The 6,000-nt window shown below is 40.2% G+C and overlaps 1 long non-coding RNA gene across 1 annotated transcript in view; it reads right to left on the bottom strand.

The window, feature by feature from the left end:
- Positions 1 to 3,614: 3,614 nt before the first annotated feature.
- Positions 3,615 to 6,000, bottom strand: part of LOC103377736 (uncharacterized) — an 85,651-nt gene continuing 83,265 nt past the window's right edge. The window contains exon 4 of the long non-coding RNA XR_003049597.1: positions 3,615 to 3,716. This is a non-coding gene — a long non-coding RNA (uncharacterized LOC103377736). The remainder of the gene's footprint in view (positions 3,717 to 6,000) is intronic.

Below are 6,000 nucleotides of genomic sequence, written 5' to 3'. Positions count from 1 at the left end.
CAGTGATTATTAAGTGATGACATGACATTAGGCTGGTTACCAGTAATGACTTCTGACATAGAGGAACTTTAAACACATTTGAAAAATAAATAAATAAAACACGTTATAATATTTCAAAATTAAATTAGAATTGAAAAATAAATAAATAAATAAAAACACCGTTATAATATTTCAAAATTAAATTAGAAACAAATTTAGCACTATATAATTTTAATTCACATTTTACATTATATAGATGTTTGTAGCGAATGTTTAAAATTTAAATCCTACACAGTAAATGTTTCTAAATTCTCATTAGTGTAACATGAACGTAGAATAAAGTCAAGTTAATTTAAGACAGGAAGTAATGATTAACTGCTCGTATGGAGGAAGAATGTTTTCTTCTCTTTTGTACATGATCCATATTTCTTTTCTCTTACATCTGTATTATCTTTATCGAGAAGGTTTATATTTTCAGTTTTGTGTCAGTTTTGGTTTCCAGAACCGATTCTTCTGATTTCTGTATGAATTTGTTCAGCAGACAAAGGCTTTTTCTATAATTATAATTTTTTATAAAAAAGCCGTTTCTAAAAAAAAGGTCCAACAGTTTTTGCCATGAGTGATCCAGATTATCTTTTTTTTCTTGATCTTTCACAAATGGATTAAATTAATGAGAACATCTCTGACATGTTCAGCTCCTTTAGTAAATGATTGCAGAGAAAATGGAGCGTCATGTTGTTAAAATCTATTTTTCCTAATGTGTGATTCTGACTCTGTCGCCCAGACCATGATGACCGTACATGTACAGACAGAACTGGTGAATAAAAGCACTGCTCAGAGGGTCGCAGCAGATAAATCTGTGTCTATGTGTGTGTGTGTGTGTGTGTGTGTGTGCACCAAGGCTCCCTGAATGTGGTTCTAATTGGCAGGGTTGTGTGAAGGGGCAGCTGGCTGAGGACCGCTTCTACAAAAGAGCCCACAGTGAGAGAGACGGTGCTAAACATGAGGCCTTCTCTAGTACCCCGGCTGCTTTAAACCTCACAAAAAGACTGTGTGTGAGTGTGTGTGTGTGTGTGTGAAAGAGAGAGAGAGAAAAATGGAGAGAGTGTGTGTCCTGGTACAGCAACACTTGTGAGGACATTTTTTTTGCAGGGATATTTTGCAGCTCCACCACTGAGTTGAATATTATTTTGAGGTTCAGGATTTAGAGTGAGATTAGAAATAAGACCAAGATTAAGATTAGTCATACATTTGTAACAGTTAAGGTTAGAGTTTATGGAATCTTTAATGTCTATGTGAAGTCCTCACAACTAACTGTTTCTTTGTGTGTGTGTGTGTGTGTGTGTGTGTGTGTGTGCGCCAGGGTTAGGAGGCAGGGTGTGTGATGGTCACACAACAACAGAACAGAGTGGAGTGGTGAGCGACAAAACAGAGTGAGTGGGAAAGAGATGAGAAATAGAAGGTAATCATGAGAGATTATCTTCTTGTGATGGAGGCAGAGCTCCAATAGATAAGGAGGCCATCGTCGGGAGCAGGATCCCAAACCTGTCAATACACTGTTCTGTGTAGAGCCCTGTTTTGAGACGGCCGGGTGTGGTGCAATAGCACTTGAACGCCAGTTAGGCCAGCGAGGGTCCAAAAGTGGACCTCTTGATATAACACTTCAGATGGGGGGTGGGGGCGCCGTGGCCCCAGACCACGCTGCACATGTTCCAGTTCCCACAGAAACGCTGAAAGGAAAGACCTGGACAGGATGCTGAGATCCCAGTCATTGTTCTGTGCGGCCCTGAATGAGGCGTGTAATCATACATAACAGGGATATCACACCTTAAACCCCCCGTCCCATCTCCCCTCCACCATCCCCCCCGATCCGGGTTTCCTGATTAACTGCTCCACATAAATGATGGACAAAGTCATTCCACCGAGAAAGTGAATGAAACATCACTTATGAATTTTTACATGGGCATCGAGGAGTAAAACGTCAACTGGTAACAGGCCACAACTTTGCTTCTAGTAATATTTAAAATATTTATTTATGTGTATTTTGGTGATCAGCAGTAACTTACTGAGGAATTCACATTTCAAAAAGCCAGTGCTCCTTTATTAAGAAATATATGGTTTGACTTTTCTGACAAAATGGAGATTAGTACAGCTCAATGTTTACACACCGCTGACCTCAGTGAGTATTAGCAGTACATCACCTGGGTATTTTCACACTCACGGTTTGTAAAATACTTATATATATTATTATATTTGAGTTGATGAGGTTCACATGACCATTGGAAAAAAAACAGTGTATTTGCTGATAATCTGTCTCAATCTCTCTGTTGCCTGTTCTTCACTGTGGTTTAACTTTTAGCAGCAGCAGTAATGCTGCTCGTCACCTGAGATTCTTTTTTTTCCCATTGCCAAAAACATCATGCTTGTGCCATGTGTGGGAAAACGATGCATTTTGGATGAGGTATCGTTGGAGGAGATGACACTTGATATGACCTCCATTTCATAAAACAGTCATAGACATAATGAAAACTCCAGGAGGTACGAACGCTGATGGATACACGCCGACCGCCCAAAACACAGCACACACACACTGACACGCAGCCCTACAGGTGACTGTACGAGATGATCTGCATACACACACACATATGTATAACGAAATACACATTCACGTATTTGCCTGTGTGTTGCACAACCATCTACTAAAAAATACACATCTTCACACACAACACAGTCACTGCTGTATTTGTCTTTTTGATATAATATAAATACAGTATATGACTATACATGGGCCTCTCTCTCTATCTTTATATATATAGTATTTATATATTTTTCAATTTGTCCATTTTGCAGATTTTTGTATAAAAAATTCACTTTCACCCAACAAAAGCAGCAACAACCAACAGTTTCACAGACCTAACTCTAACCCTAACTCATTTTAACACGTATATAAATGTCCTTCTGTTTTCAGTGTTTCGCTGTGACTTCAACCTCAATATCTACCTTTAAAGAAAACCAATAAAAACCGCAATTAAATAGTACATGTTGGGCTGAAATCCTAAACTCACACATTGTATAAAAGTGGAAAATCTCCAACACCAAACAAGGTCAGAAAGGTTCAAAGACAGACTTTACCATTTTCAACCTATTTAAAAAGTGAAACCGAGCAGACGGTCAGAAAGGTTCAAAAACAGACTTTTTTTTTACCTATTTAAAAAGTGAAACCGAGCAGAGAATACAGCAAACAACAGGAAGTGGGTGAAAGCTAAACTACTGGGGCTACTGTTTGTCATGAAGATCATATATTTCAGGGTAAAAATCAGCTGTGCACTGAAAGGACAGAGTAGAGAAACTTTTGTGAAATATTATCTTTGGTCAAGAGAAAATTTTCACAATTAAAAAAATTGTCACATTTAACCAAACTTTTGGTTAAATGTGACCCCCAAACTCCAACCAGATCAGACTGAACACACCTTCAGCTGCAGTGTTACAGTTACACTGTAACACTTGTAACATGCTTGAATAAGATCTCTCTTCTTTTACAGTGATGCTATCTTCTGTTAGCCATAAAGACGTGATAAATGCCGGCAAATAAACCATCTGTTTCCAACCACAAACTGTCAATTAGAAGATTCCCACCTTATCCATCACAGCGGTGCTCCTCTCTCACTGGGACCCATCGAGCAGCTGCAGGCCTCATCTGTGCACTTGCTGCTGCTATAGGCAGCATGGCGGGATACCTGCATGTGCAACACAACAGATGTTTATGACTGTGTGGGTGTGTGTTCAGGCACGCTGCTGTGTGACACTGGGTAGGTTTGCTGCGTTTAAATTTATGTATCTTTGTTCATCTCTGACTGTGTAAATGTGCATGTGTGTATGTGTGTGTGTTTGTGGCCAGCCGTCCCTCCACATCTCTCGCCATCTGGATAATTGATCGTTTGCGATCATAAAAAAATTAAAAAAAAAAAAAAGGGAAAGTAACTGTGCCATAATAGAACACTTCTTAAATGCTCCTGTTTTTTTAATCAGGCTTTCCAAGTTGTTTTTTATTTGTGCGCGGAGCTGCCAGTTGTCATGATGATTATATGGAGGGTATTATAGGGAGGGATTATGCATCATTGTGTAATGTTTGAAGATGATCAACGACCTGAGGCGTCTATCTGGCACATTTAGGGCTCGGCGTACAAATAATTCTTGCTCTACTTCAGCACAGTCACCGGTGTGATGTTTCACGTATTTAGGTATTATTAGAGGTGAATTTCCTATTTTTTTTCTCCCTCCAATTGAACCATCACGTTATGTCATAACTACTGAAAAATGTTTGTTTGTTATTATTATTAGTTTTTGCCACTTTCTCTAATGTAAAGGAAAAGTTTGTTACAAAACACTGAAAAATATGAATGAAACAATTGCAAGTTACAGGAAAAATGAATTTTCACCAAACACGTTGGACTAAACTGGACTGAAAATAGGTAAAAATGGTCAATTAATGTCTATCAAAAAAGAGGGGGCGGGGCTCCATCCGTGACAACTTCCACACATTGTACAACCAGACTGTCATCTGGCCAACAGTCATGTCCATCCATGACCAAATTCATGTCGCCCACATTATCTTCTTATCCAGACTCCTCCCTCCCCCCCTCCCACCTCCCGACTCCTCACACCCTCCCTTGTTCTGGGATGGCTTCCTTCAACTCTTCCCTCTATGCATTATGTAGATAACCCGAGGACGCCATATATCCCGGGGTAGGTCAACCAGAGGTCGCAATCACACACTGTGACGGTGGGAGCCAATCCCAGTCCATCACGGTGAAGGGAAAAAGCCTCTACTCCTCTACATCGTGGTGAGCATGTGGGAGTGATGTGTGGGATGGAGTGGGACGGAGAGGTGAGCATCAGAGGAGGAGGGCAGGAAAGAAAGGGAAGTGAAGGATGAAAAAGGAAAAGAATGAATGAACGTTGGGAAAAGGGAGTTGATCAGGATAGATGTTGACGGGATTCCAACCTGTGAGTCGGAAAACTGGAGGGATTTCTGGAAGTCGGTGTTAAAGCACAGTCTATAAATATGAAAATATGTCGCTCCATAACATTTCAATAAAAAAAAAGACACATTTGAGATAAAAAATATTTCTTCAGGGAAATTAGACCAAACCGGAAGAACAACTGATGTATTTTTTTCACAAGGTCCCGGTTCAGTTTTACAGTACGTGAAACATCAGTGTGTACTTTTTACAGTACCTGCCCCACACAGCATGGGAAATGCCCCAGACAATTGTGCGGTGTGCCGCAGCAGCACCTCTAGTGCTGAGCTGGATATTAAACAATAGCACATTATGTATGACTTTTAAAGAGTATCTTGTCACATGTGAAGATAGTAGCTCGATTATCTTCACCTGATTATCTTCAGACTGCGTCGGTTTCCTATCGGCTTCAGATAAGGCATGGAATATTTTTCGTAGAAAAACAGGACTAAGAGATCACTCCCATTAGTAATACACGGGAAGATTGATTGCAGCAAACCAAAGTCAGCCAAACACAGGCCCTGCCTGACCACCACTGCCTGCACCAGGCTGCTGTAGGGTTGGTGGACTGTAGAAAATATGAAAGAAACTAAAAAAATATTTGTCTTTAAGGATAACTGAATTGCAGCTAGTTTGTCTAGGGGTTATAACAAAGCTGAATTGCAGCTAGTTTGTCTAGGGGTGTTGCTCTTCAGATCATCATTGATTACGCCATCGGGGTGTAGGAGGTTCCAATAACACATAACACATTGGGCAATCTCATGCCAAACCTCGGTCATGATTCGTGGGTATGTTCCACGTGGCTCTATCTGTATCACCCTTCGCACCAGGTCACAACCTACTTCCTGTCTCGTCTAAGTACTGAAGTCACGTCTTTTGTCCCTGCGAATGCTGTCGAAGGTTTGGGAAAAAAATCGCAATCTGTTGCAAACAGGTTTCTATCTAAGTTTGGATAAAAATGTGATGATCGGATCAAAACAACATGAAAATAAAACTTAGG

Source organism: Cynoglossus semilaevis, chromosome 4, assembly GCF_000523025.1.
Source record: "Cynoglossus semilaevis isolate Cse_v1.0 chromosome 4, Cse_v1.0, whole genome shotgun sequence".
Taxonomy (NCBI): domain Eukaryota; kingdom Metazoa; phylum Chordata; class Actinopteri; order Pleuronectiformes; family Cynoglossidae; genus Cynoglossus; species Cynoglossus semilaevis.
This window is presented reverse-complemented; position numbering and strand designations above follow the sequence as displayed.